Raw genomic sequence first — 17,616 nt, 5'->3', positions numbered from 1 at the left:
CTGATGATGAGTGATGTAGAACATCTTCTCATGTGTCTGTGGCCACCTGGATGTCTTCTTTTTCTGAATTTTTTTTTAAGATATTTTATTTTTAAGCAATCTCCACATGCAGCATGGGGCTTCAGATCACAATCTTGAGATCAAGAGTCAAAAGCTCTACTAACTGAGCCAGCCAGGTGCCCCTGTATATGTCTTCTTTGGAGAAATGTCTGTTCATGGCTTCTGCCCATTTTAAGTTCTTAATGCATTTTGGACACTAACTCCTTATCAGGTATATCGCTCCCATTCAGAGGTTGTCTTTCAGTTTTGTTGATTGTTTCCTTTGCTATGAAGAAGCTTTTTATTTTTATGTTGTCCTGATAGTTTATTTTTACTTTTGTTTCCCCTGTCTCAAGAGATCTAGGATAACGTTGCTACGATACTTAGGTATTCTTGAAGTGTTTCACCAATACAGCTATAAAATTTTTTCCATAAGGGTCTTGCTCATTTTTTGTCAACTGAACCTTCCACATTTTATAATTTTATTGCCAAATTTAATGATTTAATGGGATCTTTTAAAATCATTTTCTAATTTGTTATTCTTATTGACTTTGGATTTTTGTATATTGATCTTGTATCCAGAAACCTTATTAGTTGTAGTAGCGTGGGCACATGCATCACATTAATAGATCTTTTGATGTTGTTATTTTCTTGCGTTCCAGGGATAACCTAATGGGGGATGGCTAAATTCAATTTGCAAGAACTTGACAGCTCTTAAAAGGTGCCTTTGTACAAAATCTGTAATTTATATTACAGAGAAATTGAATGACCCTGCAGAGTAACTTCATCTATCAAAGGGTCAAAAGGCTTATGCAGAGCTGGCTATTTTGTCCTTGAAACCTAGAACAGCCTTTACCTGCCTCTACTGACCCTTCTCGGTATGCTTTTGCTTAATTTCAGTGATGATTACCACCATATTCCCTTCACTCAGTTTTAGATTCTTTTTAGACTTAGCTCTGAGAGCTAGAACAATACTACCTACCATCCAGGTTTTTGTAACTCTCCATGGTGCTTATCATCGTGCTTATACAAAGAGTTCCAACCTAGGAACAACTTGGTATCTACTGATGACTTGATGAGCTTCTGTTCATTAACCCATTGGAATTTCATTTTTGTACTGGCTTTCAGGGAGCTGGGAGCTGAGTTTTGTGCTCGGTGGTAGCACATTCCCTGACTCTGCTTTTTAATATTCGTTTTCTTTCTATGCACTGAGCTTATCCATACAGCCTTTCTCTCCCACCATATAGCCTCTTATTATTTTTTTTTATATTAAGCTTACTCCTATGTTAATGTTATACAATTTTATTCCGTGTAGGCTTCCATGGAAGTTACGTCAAATCCTTTTGTGGGTGGGTGGAGTTTAAATTCTAAATAAAATGAAAAACGTTCGATAAATGTTGACTGGATGGAGCGTATGAAGACTTTAGTGGGGATGCAGATTTTCCAAAATCATTGGTGTCAGAAATTAATTTTGATGTTTTAGTATCTGCTTATAAGCAAAACACCAAACCTGTATTGAATTCAGGGGGGAAATCCAAGTTTACCGTTAGGAAATTAAAAAGCATCTCACACCTTATAAAGTAACGGCATTTGGCATTGATAATTGCACATGTATGCCGTTGAGTATTTTATTTCATTAGGTACTGAACTGGGCCGCTCATGAACAGTCGTGGGCTTTTCCTTCTGAGCTGGATCTAAACCTGATTTTCCGAAAATCGCTACTAGAGTGCTGGTGTTGCTCGGGTTGCTGAATCCCAACAACCCTCCTTCAAGGGCATCTCCCGGGGGGGGGGGGTGGGGGGTGGGGGGTGGGGGGGGGGAGCTCGGGTCATTAGCTCAGGGACGATACAAAGCGTTTTGTTCTTTTACTCGCGGTCCTTACCCGGTCTCCCAAGGAGACGCGTTGAATGCCCACTAAGTCATGCTTTTCCATTACTCATTCCGCCTTTTCTCCCAAGGTGGCGTGTGGGAGGTGTTGTGATCGGGCTCGGTAAGAATAGGCAGGGACGCTTGCTGCGGGATAACCCACTCATCCCCTTGTGCGTTTCAGTCCTGACTGCGCCGTGTTTGGCGGCTTCGCCGAGCGAGCAGCTTTCCGAACGCACAATGACTGCACACCCGGCCGCCTCCCAGATCCCTCTCAGCCCCTCCGCGGGCGCCTGGCCCCCCAGTCCCGCCCCGCCCCGCCCCACTTGGCCAAGCTTTGTTCCCCTGCAAGGCGGATCATCAGGTGGGCCGAGCGCGACTGCTGCCGAATCACGTCCTTCGCGGGGCACCCCGGAGGGGGCTCTGGGCGCCGGCCTCCCCAACCCCGCAGCCCCGCAGCCCCGCAGCCCCGCACCCCAGCCGCTGAGCGGGCGTCCGGGCCACCAGGAGGCGCCCCGGCATCTCCGCAGCTCCTCGCCCCGTCCCCTCTCTGGCTCCTCCTGCGATTGGCCGGCCGCCCCGAGCTCTAAGCTCCGATTGGTCGCCCCCCGCGTCAATCGCAGACGTCGGGGCGGGCCGAGGTGACGAGCGGCGGCCGGGCTCGGGGCGGTGTCCGGCGCGGGCGGCTGCGGGCGGAGCTTCGCGAGGACCGACGCGGGGCAGTCAGACGGCGGCAGCCTTGGGAGGCGCCAGCGCGAGTCCGAGTCGTTCCCCGTCCGTCGCAGCTGCCACCGCCGGGTCGTCTTCGCGCCCCGGCCTCCCGCGTTCCCGCCCTCCCCGCGCCTCGGCCCTCGATGCGGGGCCGGCCCGCTGCGTGATGGGGCTGCGGAGCGGCGCCCTGCGGCTCGCGGCTGCCGCTGCTCGCGCTGAGGAGCGTCGGTGTCGGGCCCCCCGCGCCCCCGCGCGCCGCGGCGCCTGCTGACCCGGCCCGTCCGTCCGCCCGTCGGTCCGCAGCGCGGCTGAGGTAAGGCGGGGGCGGGGGGAGCGGGCGGCGGTTGGCGCCGCGGCCGCCGGGGCTGGGGAGGGGGTCCCCGGGGGGAGGGGAGGCCGGGCCGGGGCCGGGCGGGGTCCGAGCGGAGGAAGCGCCGGGCCGGGCGGGAGTCGCGCCGCCCCACCGGGGCGCGGGGCGGGGCGGGGGACCCTCCCGGGCGGGCGAGCCCCGGCCTCGGCTGCAGCGGCCTGCTGGGTCGCCCGCAGTGCCCCGCACCAGCCCTCGGCTTCCCGGAGCCTCCGGACTCGAGCTGCGGCCGGGCGGCGGCTGTGGGCTGCGGGCGCCGGGTGCGCACTCTGCAGCTCTGGGCGGCGGGCGCCGCGGCGCTTTGAAGCCCCGGGTTCCCGAGTCCCCCACCCCCTCGCCCCCGCTGTGGCCGGCGTCGCAGCCGAGCCTGGGAACGGGGTTGTGCCCTTTCGCCAGACGGAGGTAGGCAGGGGCTTGGCGGGGCGGAGGGGAAGCCGACGGCGCGAGGACCGGGGAGGGGGGCGCGACGCGAAGGGAGGGGGCGTGCGGGATGCCGGCCAGCCGCGAGGAAGGCTGCTGTGGTCTCGCCGTTGAGCAGCCCGGGATCACTCTGGCAGCCATATTGGGAGGATGATCTGACAAATCCTTTAGTAGCCAAGTCCGGTTGCTGGAAGGCACCGAGTGACAGCCCTGGCAGCTTTCAGGGTGACTGGCCGCGCCAGAAGCCAAGTCGTGGGGGTTGGGAGCCTGCTCGAGCAAGCCAGTCATTGTTCATACAACACAACACAGTCCGGCCCTAAAGCCAGAATTGAACTCCCGAATCACTTTTTGTCCTTGGTGAATTGCTAAATGAGCTTCTGTGCTCAAGTGTCTTCAAGATTCCGTTCCTGTTGGGGTGAAATCCGGTGTTTCTCTGTTCATCTTGTGTGGCCAGGGCTCTGGACGTGGAGGCCTGATGGTCACCCCTTACAAGTACACGGGCAGATCCGAGGGTTGCTAAGGCCGGTTTTCCACGACGGAGGCTTCGAGTTAGTGTATTGCGTTGGGTGGGTGGATTTTCAGAGTAGCTCACCATGCAGGGTTTAGTGACCTGGCATATTCTGACAGTGGGAGAGGCACGCAGCAGTGTTTCTGAGGGTGCAGGTTGTCATCCTTGTGGAATCTGGAGGTTGCTGAAATTAGATTGTCAACAGATCCCTTGCTCACATATCTCTCGCTGCTCTAGGCAGCTGTTCTGCCGACACTGAATATGCTGCTTTGTGTCATAGATGGGTCTGTCTGAGCCCCATGAAAGTGTGGCGATTGGATTTGAATAGCTCTTAAGTGATATCATGGTGGATATTTTACATAAAGGCTGGCATTTTGTCAGCTTAGCTTAGTCATAATAAAATCTTAGCTTGTGTTCTCTTGAGTGAGGTGGTGCTTTCTTATTAACTTGGTGTGGCTGTTGGATTATGGGGCAGGTGGAGTTAAATGTACTGTGTGGGGACGGAGTATGAGGATTACACACACCTTGCAGTTGTAAAGTAGATCTGGAGATGATCAATAACTGAATTCAGTGCGAGCCTGTAAATCAGGCTTCTCCTACATGCTTGATGTGGACAGGACCTGGAGGGTGGCATTCCTGTCTTTGTGCCCTTTGCTTTCAAACTCCATTTCTTAATGAAAAAAAAAAAAAAATTCCTGTAACTTCTCAAGTTGAGCTATCTGAAAATTTTCAGTTAGGGTTCTCTAAGAGAAGTCTTCGTACTTTATTTTTGTATTTTTATCGTCAAGCTTTCCTTTTAAAACTTAGTTGATCAAAAATGGTGTCAATGGAAACTGGTGCTTTTTGTATTACTTTAACATGAGAGAAATACAGAATGTCTGTTTTAAAACTCCATGGCCCGATTAAGAACTATTTCTAAGTTTTAAATATTTACAGTTACTTTATTAGCAAAAAAAAGATCTGAAGAATTGTGGTTAAATATAATTTCAGCATTTGATAAAATCAGACCTGGTTGTGAACCTGATTTGGTGGCAGACTTTTATGAATCTGTGCAGCTATGCTCTATCGAATGTTTTTCCAAAATTTATCCAATTAAGTACAGCTTCGAAGGCTTTAAACAGACCATTTTTCCTTCCAAGACCAGATACGAATGCAGCTTTCCTTTTTTCTCTTTCCCATTTTGAATTTGTTCAGGGAATAAACTCTTAAGAAGAGTGCCAGTGGTCTCTCCCAGCCCAGAACTCTTTAGCTCTCTTCCCTGCCATGGTCTTGTTCTGGGTACAAAGTAAAGGACAACAATGGGCCCCTGCCTTGTAGTTTGTAAACCCCTTCCTGGGCTGCTAATCACAGCAGGTCTTTCCCAGGAGTGAAGCATATCCTTTTGATCTTGTAAACTGATACGATATAATTTTCCAAAGCTCTGATATGAAACGTATAGCCTGTCTACATGTCATTCTCTTTGAAAGATGGCCTTGTTGGAACAAACTGATGAATTCTGGAGTTCATGAAAGTGTGGATAAATACACATGCTTTCAGAACTTTTCTTCGTGCAGCTCATTAGAATAGAAGATAAATGAAACAGAGGTGACTGTCCTGGGACTTCTCTTTGAGGTGGACTTTTTTGGTTAATGGCCCAGTGATTCATTGATGCTTACTTTTATGATGCTCATTACCAGTTTATGGACAGTGCATGTAGAGATTTAGTTCTCTTTACACTTTACCATTTGTATACAGACATGGTAAGATAAAGTTAACTCTAGGTCTTTCAAGCTTTAGTACTACTTAGTGGTTTAGTACAATTTAGTCCATATCGTGGTAGCTTCTATGGTTTTTATAGTCAGAGCCTTTTCCCTTTTGTATTGCCATATAATATTTACCTAGTGCTCAATCGGTACTTTTATGATTGCTTTGTGGTTCATATATGTTTGAAGTGAACGAGATTGTAAATGTCTGATGGATTAAAGACAATTTTTTATATTTAATATCACAGACGTAATATCACACTTATTCCAAAGCGTATCATTCAGCTATACCATCCTCCACCATTGTTCTGTGTGATGTCTTTGATACTTGGCTTAGTTCCCCCTCTGTCTGAATTTCTGACATCATCCCGGCAGATGTCAATGACTGTATAAACAATAACAACAACAATAATGACAACATAGCTCACTCAGACTGAGCCCTTTCTATGTGCTAGGCTCTTTTCCAAGCACTTTACATTGTTCAGTAATTTAATCCTTGTAACAACCTTATGAAATAGATACTGTTACCCCTATTTTACAGATGAAGAAACAGAGGCTAAATGACTTCCTCTAGAAATTTCCTACTAGAAATAAATGCATAACCACTGTACTGAACTTCTTTTGTAATTACCTTTAACCGTAAAATTCCTTGACTTCAGCTCAAGCAAACATGAGCTTCTTGCCGTTCCAGTAACGGTATTGTGGTGCTGCCTTCTACTTTGTCGTCACCTTCGGATCTGTCTTTTGTTTTGTTTTGTTTTTTGTTTTCTGTCTTATTTGACAGAGAGAGAGACAGCAAGAGAAGGGAGCACAAGCAGGGGAGTGGGAGAGGGAGAAGCAGGCGTCCCGCAGAGCGGGGAGCCTGATGTGGGACATGATCCCAGGACCCCAGGATCATAACCTGAGCTGAAGGCAGACGCCTAATGACTGAGCCACCCAGGCACCCCTTCAGATCTGTCTTACTGTCAGATTGTGCCTCAGATCTGAAGCTCTGATCATTTAAGACTCTCGCTATTGTAGTCTCCTTCCAAGTGCTCTTCCACATCGTCTCCGGGGCCATCAGCCTCTTCCAGATTTTACTTTTTTGTCTTCCTTTAGTACACTTGACTTCTGGGGTGCACTGCTTCAGCTCTTTTCTTACCAGCACTTGCAGTCTTTAATCCTTTATTATCCCACAAGACCCATTATGCAGATGCCAGCCTTGCATCCTTCCTACCCGCCATACCTTCTGTTTTTAGTCTGCCTTGGAGAAATCTCACACAGTGCTGGGGTTTAGTGCCACAATTAATGTGTAACCTTAGGTCTCCTCTGAATCTGTCTTTGGTTCTTTGGTGTCTGTTGAAGTAGTTCTCTTTCATTCCTTCCCCTGTTCTACACAGTGACTTCTAAGATTTTGACCGCTTTACTCAAGCCTCTCCACTGTCCCGTGCTTGGCTTAAAACCTTACCTACCACCTCATAGGGGAAAAAAGGCATGAACTTCCCCCCTCCTCTTTCTCTACTTAAAGAATTCTCTGCCTTCTTTCTTACCTTCTTTCCTCCAGTCTTTTTTTTTTTTTTTAATTTATTTATTTGACAGACAGAGATCACAAGTAGGCAGAGAGGCAGGCAGAGAGAGAGGGGGAAGCAGGCTCCCCGCTGAGCAGAGAGCCCGATGCGGGGCTCCATCCCCGGACCCTGGGATCATGACCTGACCCGAAGGCAGAGGCTTTAACCCACTGAGCCACCCAGGTGCCCCCTTTCCTCCAGTCTTAGAGAAAAGGTTACTCTTCAGCTAATAATCCCTTGGCCCGTGTTCTGGATGTCATCGTTTTGTAATCTTTAGGGACTTGCTGTACTGGTTACTCTTTCCCCTTTCGCTGTTTCCCTGCAGTCCCACCTTAGGGCCTTTGCTCTGACTCTTCTACCTAGAATGGTCTTCCTCTGAAAGCTGCTTGGCTAACTACTTCACCTCCTTCAAGTCTTTGCTTAAACTTCACCACCTCAGTAGGCTGCCCTGACCTTAATGCACGTGCCCAGCGTCCTTCCCCACCATACTCCTGAACCACCTGGTTTTGCTGCACTTTCTCTCCCTGGTAATGCTTGTCATCATGTAGCATTCTGTAGAAATTATTATTTTCATGTCCCCACTTCCCGTACTAGAATTGGAACGTAAGCTCCTCTGTGGCAGGGATGTTTATCTGTTTCATTCATCGATTTATCCCAGACTCCTGGAACTGCCTATCGTGTGGTAGGCACCTAATAAATAGCTGTTGAATAAAGTGTGGAGACATGCTTGTCTCCTCCTAATAAAAACGGGGAAGCAGGGGGAAAATCCTCCCTTCATTCCTGTTGCCTCCTAGCTCTCACTCTCCTGCTCCCCACAGCCAAGTTCTGGAAGCAAGGAGGATGCTTGTATTTCCATTTTCTAGCCTCCTAACTACTCTCCAGCCCACCGAAGGGCTTCAGTGGCCCTTGCTTCCCGACCTCTGCCTGGTGGCCGGTTTCCAGCCTGTTATTGCTGAAACCAGGGGACACACTTCATGCCTTTGCTGCACTGGAAGTCCTTACTTCACACTTCCTCCGTCATTGAACTTTTGTCTGCTTCTGTTTGGTAGATCTGGTTTCAGATCTTGGCCGGCCTTTCTGGCCACTCACACTGTTACCAAATTAATTCAACACAAATTTTTATATGATTCTTAAAGTCTTTTGCTTTTAGAAGCTAGATTTTGACATATTTCTGATGTTAAATAGCAGAATAGGTTTTTTACGGGAACTTTTTTTGGTTTGTAGTTTCTACCACTTACCACTTCTTAAAAGGTTTTAAGTAGCCTGCCACAAATACCATAAATATAACGGGGGCTGTTAAAGTATAGATAAGAAAGAAAACTCTGTGTAACAGGAGGAAAAACTAAATAAATAGATTACAGCAATTTGTGTAATGTGGTTATTATAATTTAGTTTTGGAAATTTCAGAAGTCAAGGTAAAAAGGGAAAGAAAAAAATACATATGGGTTCATCAAGAGGAACTTTTTTTTTTTGGTAATAAATTCTAAAACTAAGAGAAAAGTGTTATAGACATCCTGGTACAAGGATGTACTCACTAAGTATATTCAACAGGTCTTTAAGAAAAAGGAAAAAATGTTCTTCACCTGCTTTCCAAACTGAAAATACAACCCTAAACCATAACCAAACTCTTTTTTATGCAGGATATGACTGATATGGTTCAGATATGTAACTTTATATAAAGATACACCTGAATTTACCAGCAGAATATTATAATATTCTGCTTAACTGACTGAGCCACCCAGGCACCCCTGTTAGCTTTTTTTTTTTTTTTTAAGATTTTATTTATTTATTTGACAGAGATCACAAGTAGACAGAGAGGCAGGCAGAGAGAGAGAGGGAGAAGCAGGCTCCCTGCTGAGCAGAGAGCCCGATGCGGGGCTCGATCCCAGGACCCTGGGATCATGACCTGAGCTGAAGGCAGAGGCCTCAACCCACTGAGCCACCCAGGAGCCCCTGTTAGCTTTTTTAATTAGGAAGGAATTTGAAATTAATTTTATCCTTTTTCCTTTTGATCGGATGACTTGTCTATTTTGGAACAACTTACAGTGTTTATTCATGCCATTCAGGCATCAGCCTGTTGACACAATAACCAGGAATTCAAGCAAAATATTTTAGCTCACATATTCAAGACCTTGTATCTAGGGGCTTAGAAACATGACTAAAATTAAGTTTTTGTCCACAAGGAACTTAAAATATATAGTAGAGATAAGAAAAGTAAGTAACTTCCTTGGCCTCGGTAAGGTTGGTGAGTCGAGTCGTAGTAAATGGAGAAGCATTAGGGAAATCACACAGTAGGGGCTCCTGGGTGGCTCAGTCAGTTAAGCGTCTCCCTTGTGAGAGTCTGGAATACTTGTATTGTCATCTAAGTGAAAACATACTTATTAAACTTTCTGTATCTTTTTATCATGTGGCAAGATTGACATGTTGTTAACACATGGAAAAGTCTGACCTGAATTCCTGCCCAGATAGTGAGCTACGTCCCAAGCTGGTAGCTGCAGAGGTGTGGTCATGGCGAGGTTTCAGAAGGAGGGAACCTTGGCTCATACCAGTTTATTCATTCGTTCGTTTTTTCTTGCTTGCTGTTTCTTTAAGGGCAGGGACTCAACTCCTACCAAATTTGAATTAACCTCTGATTTAAACTTACCATTTCTACACTATAGCCGAGCTGAGTTCATTTTAGCCTGGAGAGGGTGTTGTCTGTCATCCACTTTGACAATAGAAGAGTGTCAGTGGAATGTGGGATTTGAGTGCCAGAATTCCCAGCAGATCTGCTAGATTAAAATTATGAGACATAGCTTTGGATATTAGAACGGAATTGACTTACTAGATAGAGTTAAGTATTAACTATCCAGATTTTGGAAGAAAAAAGAAAAAAAAGGGGAAAAAATCACTTTCATTTAGAATAGTTGATTTTATGCCATAGGAGCTGTTTCTCTTTTTAATTAATTTTTTTTTTAAGCTCTGTGCCCAGTGAGGAGTTCAAACGCATGACCCCGAGATCAAGAGTGACATGCTTTACAAACTGAGCCAGCCAGGTGCCCCTAGGAGCTGTTATCTCTTTCTTTCTTTCTTTTTTTTTTTTTTTAAAGATTTTATTTATTTGACAGAGACAGAGATCACAAGTAGGTAGAGCAGCAGGCAGAGAGAGAGGGAGGAAGCAGGATCCCTGCTGAGCAGAGAGCCTGATGTGGGACTTGATCCCAGGACCCTGAAACCTTGATCCAAGCCGAAAACAGAGGCTTAACCCACTGAGCCACTCAGGCACCCTGCTGTTATCTCTTGATGTACCTCTTGGTTTATGAGTAAAATCACGTTACCGGTGAAAAGGAGGATCCTTGATTTATTAATTGCAGTGACAGGAGGACATGTGTCTGATAAATCCAAAACCATATTTTAAAACTTATTTTAGGGGGCACCTGGGTGGCTCAGTGGATTAAAGCCTCTGCCTTTGGCTCAGGTCATGGTCCCAGGGTCCTGGGATCAAGCCCCGCATCGGGCTCCCTGCTCAGTGGGGAGCCTGCCTCCTCCTCTCGCTCTCTCTGCCTGCCTCTCTGCGTACTTGTAATCTGTCAAACAAATAAATAAAAATTAAAGAAAAAGCTTATTTTAGATAATGGTGAAGAGAAAACAGTTGGAGAGTCTGGGTGAGCTAGTTTAACCCCATTCAAGATTGAAAATCTGAGCTGTCAGGAGGCTCTGTGCAGTCTGATTCTTGGCATTGGGTTAGAATGCAGAAAAAAGCTTTTCCAACATGTGATTCATTTTGAGCTTTCACAGCTTGGCTCATGGCTGGTTTTTATTCATTGAGTCAAAGACCAAGAATAGACAGGTAATTCATACACATAGAAAAATAAATTCTTACCTTTGGTGGGGGGGGGGGCATTTTAACAGTATAGCCATGGCCAGTGAAACAGTATTGGGTCCAAAATCTGCTTGGTCCTCATGGAAATTATTGGCCTGAGAGATGCAAAATTTATAATAACAAAGTTTTCATAGTATCTCAGAATGGGCTCACTAGCTACAGAGACTTACTTTTGGGAACCCATTCATTTTTTAAGTTATAATTCATTTTTTAAGGCATAATTCATTGGAAAAGATGATCTTTTAAGTAGACCGCTTGTTGCTATTATAAATTCGCTGCTGTATAGCAAATTGTGTGAATATTGAATGTAAAAGACTGAATTTCTTGGTTAAATTCTATTTTCACTTGTGACAAACATGTATTGAATACTTATCAGTGCCTGAGAGTTAAGTGAACTACTGGCTACAACACAGGGCAGATGGAAGAAGCAGGAACATGAAGAATCAACACAACAGGGGCGCCTGGGTGGCTCAGTGGGTTAAGCCTCTGTCTTCGGCTCAGGTCATGATCTCAGGGTCCTGAGATCGAGTACCGCATCGGGCTCTCTGCTCAGCAGGGAGCCTCTTTCCCCCTCTCTCTCTGCCTGCCTCTCTGCCTCCTTGTGATCTTTCTCTCTCTATCAAATAAATAAATAAAATCTTAAAAAAAATAATCAACACAACATTTTTAAGGAGCAAAGGGAAGGGTATCAGTTTTGGCTCAGAAAGGAGCTGGAATGTGTGACTGTACACTTCCTCCTTCATGATGATATTTGACTTTTTCCTTAAAAGATGTGGACTTCTGATAGGTTGAGAAGGAAGCTTGAGCTTCCAGGAAAAGTGTGTTTGGTGCAGTAAGAGGGTGCTTGGTGGAGAAGAAGGCTTGAAGCTGGTCAGTGAAAATGGAGGCTGGAGAAGGAGGTTGGATTGTGGAGGCCCTTGAATTTTTAGGTTATGTTCTGAGGACACAGAAACCAGTGGACAGTTTTTAAGTAGAGGAAATGACATGAACTGACTTCTGTTTTAGGAATATAATCCTGGCTGTTTCTATAGAAAAGGAATATAAAAACAAGCCAACCAAAAACTAGTATTATTTCATTCCTGTTTATTCACTTTGCTGAAAGGTCAGTTTGAGAATTAATGTTCTCCTTAGGTTCCTAACAGTCCAGGGAACCTCTGAGGGCAAGTTCAGTTGCACAAAGTCAAAGTTAAGCAATTGGACAAAAATTCAGAAAAATTCAAATAAATTTGGCCTGTTTTATTATCCCTTTATTGTTAGTGAATGCTTTGGAATTTTTGCTCCATTCCGCTTTCCTGATGCTTCTAATTGTGTGTCATAGGAAGGAAAACCAGTCAGGAACAGTCTAGAACTGAGGCTGTGTAAGTGATTTGGAGTATGTGTGATTGTGTTTCCTACCTGCCTTTCTTCCTTTGGCTGCTCAAAGCTTGGAGAGTAATTTTTATGCTAATTAGAAGTATTGTTTTCCTATAACTTCCTGAAAGTATTCTGTAACTACTGTTTCCAACTGTAATTTAAGCCTGATTTCAGGCTTATATAATTTGTAATTTTTCTTAAAGAGCCAGGGAATTTTGAAGCTGTAATTCTTTGGTCTAATTCTGTTATAAAGAGATACCGTTTATAGTAGTAGAGAAGTAGCAAAGTAACACTTTCTGTAGTTCATTTAACTGTAGCTTCCTATTACTGTGTAAAAGATTTTTTTAAAGATTTGTTTATTTGAGAGAGAAAGAGGGAGGAGGCGTAAGCATGAGCAGAGGGGGAGGGTCAGAGGGAGAAGCTGACTCCCCACAGAGCAGGAAGCCTGATGTGATGCTGGGCTGCATCCCAGGACCCCAGGATCAGAACCTGAGCTGAAGGCAGACGCTTAACTGACTGAACCACCCAGGCACCCCTACTGTGTAAAATTTTAACTCACTTGTGAAGATGGTTGCAGGTTGGTTTTTGTTTAAGATTTTATTTATTTGACAGAGACAGAGCACAAGGAGGCAGAGGGGCAGGCAGAGGGAGAGGTCGTAGTAGGCTCTGCACTGATCAGAGGGCCCAGTGTGTGGCTCGATGCTAGGACCCTGGAGTCATGATCTGAGCCAAAGGCAGACACTTAACTGAATGAGCCACCCAGGTGCCCCAAGATGGTTGCAGTTTTAACTTAAGACAGTTAAATTTAAAAAAAATTATATTTAGGTTCAAATTGCTTGAGAAAAGTAATTTTATTTGTTTGGGGAGGAAAGTAATTTTAAAATGTACTTCTCGGGGCGCCTGGGTGGCTCAGTGGGTTAAAGCCTCTGCCTTCGGCTCAGGTCATGATCCCAGGGTCCTGGGATCGAGCCCCACATCAGGCTCTCTGCTCAGCAGGGAGCCTGCTTCCTCCTCTGCCTGCCTCTCTGCCTACTTGTGATCTCTGCTTGTCAAATAAATAAATAAAATCTTTTAAAAAAATGTACTTACCACTTCCAAAAAAGAATGACTGTTAGCTTTTTTTTTTTTTTAAGATTTTATTTATTTCTTTGACAGAGAGAGAGAGAGAGAGCACAAGTAGGCAGAGAGGCAGGCAGAGGGAGAGGGAGAAGCAGGCTCCCCACTGAGCAGGGAGCCTGATGAGGGGCTTGATTCCAGGACCCTGGGACCAAGACCTGAGCCGAAGGCAGCTGCTTAACTGACTGAGCCACCCAGGCTCCCCTGTTAGCTTTTTTAGTTAGGAACGAATTTGAAATTAATTTTATCCTTTTTCCTTTTGATCGGATGACTTGTCTATTTTGGAACAACTTACGGGGTTTATTCATGCCATTCAGGCATCATCAGCCTGTTGACACAATAACCAGGAATTCAACCAAAATATTTTAGCTCCCATATTCAAGACCTTATATCTAGGGGCTTAGAAACATGACTAAAATTAAGTTTTTGTCCACAAGGAACTTAAAATATATAGTAGAGATAAGAAAAGTAAATAACTTCCTTGGCCTCAGTAAGATCAGTGAGTTGAGTAGTAATAAATGGAGAAGCATTAGAATTTAGTGTGGGAGGTGGGGAGACTCTGTGAGGGCTATAGACACAGGTGGCGTACAAGAAGATCTTAGAAGAATAAGTTGGATTTTGAGAAGAATGGTAGAGGAAGAAGGGCACAGTGTTCCTTCTGGAGCATTGGAGCAAAGGCACAGAAAAGCATGATAAACTTTCAGGAAGCCCTCTGGTGGGTGGTTGTTAAGGAATGTGGACGGAAGGCAGTGTTTTGTGGGCTTGTAAAAATAGGTGGTTTATGTTAAAAGGACACATTGAACGCCAGTGTGGGAAGTGCAGTCATTGCCTGGGAGAGAGTAGACGAACTTTGAGGATTTTTAAGTGGACACAGACATGAACAGACCTGTGCTTCAGGAAGACCAGTTTGTCAGTACTGCGTGGTATGGACGGAGCAGATGCACGTGGCAGTATGGGCAGTAGGGTTGGGGTGGAAGGAAGCAAGAGAAAGCGGTAAGGTTAATAATCTTGGGTAAGAAATACTGCAGATCTAAAAGGGATGGCAGGGGTAGAAATGGAAAGAAATTTTATAGGTAGAAGCTATTTAATTTGTCAGTAGATTAGATGGATAGAAGAAGCAAGCAGGTGTTAGAGATGTTAGTGTTTTGGTTCCCAGTTAAGAATGCGTGATTCTTTGTATCTAAATTCCTGCAAGGGCGGTTCAGCCTTTGTTGTCTGTCTGTAAATCAGTCAGCAGCATTCAACACTTTGGCAGGCCTTGAATAGAATACAAAAGAAGAAGGGTTTGTTTTTGGTTTTGTTTTAAGTCATTTTTTAAAAAAGATTTTATTTATTCATGAGAGACAGATTGAGAGAGAGAGGGAGGGAGGGAGAGAGGCAGAGTGAGAAGCAGGCTCCCCAAGGAGCAGGAAGCCTGATGCGGGGCCCCATCCCAGGATTTTGGAATCATGACCCGAGCTGAAGGCAGGTCCTTAACCATCTGAGCCACCCAGGCACCGGAACGTTTTGTTTTTTTAACTTAAATATCTACGGTATTCAATGACTGTCATTTTGGCAAACTTACTTCTTCTATCTTCCCCTAACAAATTTCCTGACATTATCTGATACCCAGTCTATGTTCAGATTAATCTGATACCTAAGAAAAAAATTTTTTTTCGTGGAGTTTCTTGATTAAAAAAATCATGCATTTGGTTGGTAACTAACACAAGTCTTTTTTATTATACCCCCTCTCCCCCATGCTATTTATTTTAAGAAACTGGGTGTATTGACCTGTAGATTTTTCTATATTCTGGGTTTGGCTGATTTTATCTTTCAAGTGTCATTTAAATTTTTCATTTGCTCCCCTATGTGTCCTGTAACCGGTAGTCCTGGCTGAAGCTCAGGCTCTTTTTTTTTTTTTTTTTTTTTTAAAGAGGGTAGGATAAGAATCCTTCCTAGGTGGTGCTGTGTGTTTCCCATAGCAGTACACGTGCAAGCATAGACCACCTACGTGTCCCACTTTTAGTGATGTTAAGATTATTTGGCTCAATTACTGTCAGCCTAATCCAAGCAATAAAATGTTCCCACATCAACCAACCATTCATCATCCAAGGCTCCCCCCGCCCCCCGTCCTTGGCAGCTAATGACAATTATTGCAGAGAGCTTTTCTATCAGTAGGGTTGGAAAATGGTGACATTCCAATTGTTATCTCTTCTGCAATTATTAGCCAGACTCTGTGTGTGTGTGTGTGTGTGTGTGTGTGTGTCTGTGTGTGTCTGTGTGTGTCTGTGTGTGTATGTGAAGAACTTGCCCTCATTGACTGTCCAGCTATTTGGCTATCCTGGAGTATAGTTTATTCAGGATATACAGACTGGGTGTATGCTTATTTCTTTTATTTGCCAGTTTTCAGAATAATGAAGCTTTTTAAAAGTATTATAAACTTGTGAATTTATATATTTGATGTTCTCCATCCATCTATGGTTTGTATGAATGTATTTACTCTTATGCTCTGATTACTCCATGTTTGGGAGCTCTTTAAGTTGGCACTTATGTCCTTTTGCCATGACTCTATTCATCTTTGATAGATTTCTTGCTTGTGATCAAAATAAAATGTCCCAGGATCATTTTGAAATTTCTTGCCCAGCTTTGGAATTAGCCATTTTTTCAACAAGCCCAAGTTCAAAGAATTTTTCAAGGCAATAAGAATTTCACTTTGGAAAGCTATAACAGTACAAGATAGACTGTAGCCACATGAAATGATAGCAGGGTTCTCATCATGTGTTTGGGGCTATACGTGCTGTAGGAAATACCAGTGATTCCTGAGTATTTGGGTAGTCATTTACGAAGAGGTAAGACTACAGCTGGCCTGTCAAATAGGAGAAAAATGAAAATTCCCATGCCCATTGTAGGGAGAAATTATTAGAAAATGTGAAAGAGCATGTGTGGGGGATGGTCAAGGAGCCTGATTAGAACACAGAGTGCCTTGACTTTGGTCTTAATGTTATAATCATGGGGAGTAAGAGAAGATTCTTGAGTTTGGAAGTGAAATTGAAAGTCATGTTTTAGAAAGGTTAATATTGCAGCAAGGTTAAGAGATTTGCAGCATAATCTTCGGAGAATGAAAAACCAGAATTCCTATTTCAGAACTGTTAAAATACCAGGCTTATTTGCTTTTCACAAGACCCCTGTGTGGCTGTTTTGTGCAGCCCTGTGTAAGGACTGTTGGATTCAAATGGAAAGCTCAAAGATCAGTTGCACTATTTCAAGTATGCTAGGCATGAGGTAGTGAGGACTAGGTTAGGCAGTGGCAGTGGGTTAGGGTAATGCCAATGGGAATGGGAATGAGAGGAAAGATTTGATAGAAATATGCAAATTTGTGTTTTAAAAGTTTTGATATGGTATATCAATGATGTTAATACTAGTAAAAGGATTCAAAGAAAAAAAAACCACACCTGACTGCAAGGTTTATGGTGTGAGGTCAGATAGAAAAGGGAAGATTGACAGATTGTTAGTTCGGGGGAGAAGATAATGGAGCGTGTTAAGTGTTCGGATGTGGCTGTATATCACAGTGAACCCTGCGGCAGGGGGATTGAAGTGTGTTCTGTGTTGCTTTTTCAGAATACTGTTCACTCTTGGCAGAGTACTCAGCTAGTGACTATGGGTGATGCTCTATTGACTGGGAGGTTAATAACTCCAAGCTTCATTTGATAAATTGATTATAATAAAGGTTTGATGTATTAAACAAGAACCATCTGTTTAATGCTAAATAAAATGGGAAACAGACTGGAAAAACATCACAGCAAATATAAAAAAGATTAATACCAATAAATATTACAGTTATTTGAAACAAAACCAAAAAATGTCAGCAAATCAGGCAAAGGACTTGAACAGATACTTCTCAAACTGGGAAATACACAGTTAACCCTTGAACAACTTAGGGGTTAGGGGTGCCTTTCCCCTCCTCCCATGTAGGGGAAAATCCATATATAACTCGTGACTCCCCCAAATTTAACTGCTAACAGCCCACTGTTAGTATAGTATCAGCCTTACTGATAACATAATGAGTTGATCAACACTTTGTATGGTATACACGTGTTACATACCAT

At 44.2% G+C, this 17,616-nt stretch overlaps 1 protein-coding gene across 3 annotated transcripts in view; it reads left to right on the top strand.

Moving 5' to 3' along the window:
• The first annotated feature begins 2,562 nt into the window (after nucleotides 1-2,562).
• KIF1B (kinesin family member 1B) overlaps nucleotides 2,563-17,616 on the top strand; it is a 149,059-nt gene continuing 134,005 nt past the window's right edge. For all 3 annotated transcript variants that reach the window (XM_080801428.1, XM_080801427.1, XM_080801429.1), the window contains exon 1: nucleotides 2,563-2,929. The gene's annotated coding sequence lies outside the window, so the exon portion shown is untranslated. The remainder of the gene's footprint in view (nucleotides 2,930-17,616) is intronic.

This window comes from Martes martes (assembly GCF_963455335.1).
Source record: "Martes martes genome assembly, chromosome: 4".
NCBI classification, from domain to species: Eukaryota; Metazoa; Chordata; class Mammalia; order Carnivora; family Mustelidae; genus Martes; species Martes martes.
Note: the sequence above shows the minus strand (reverse complement) of the source record. Positions and strands in the feature narration are given on the sequence as shown.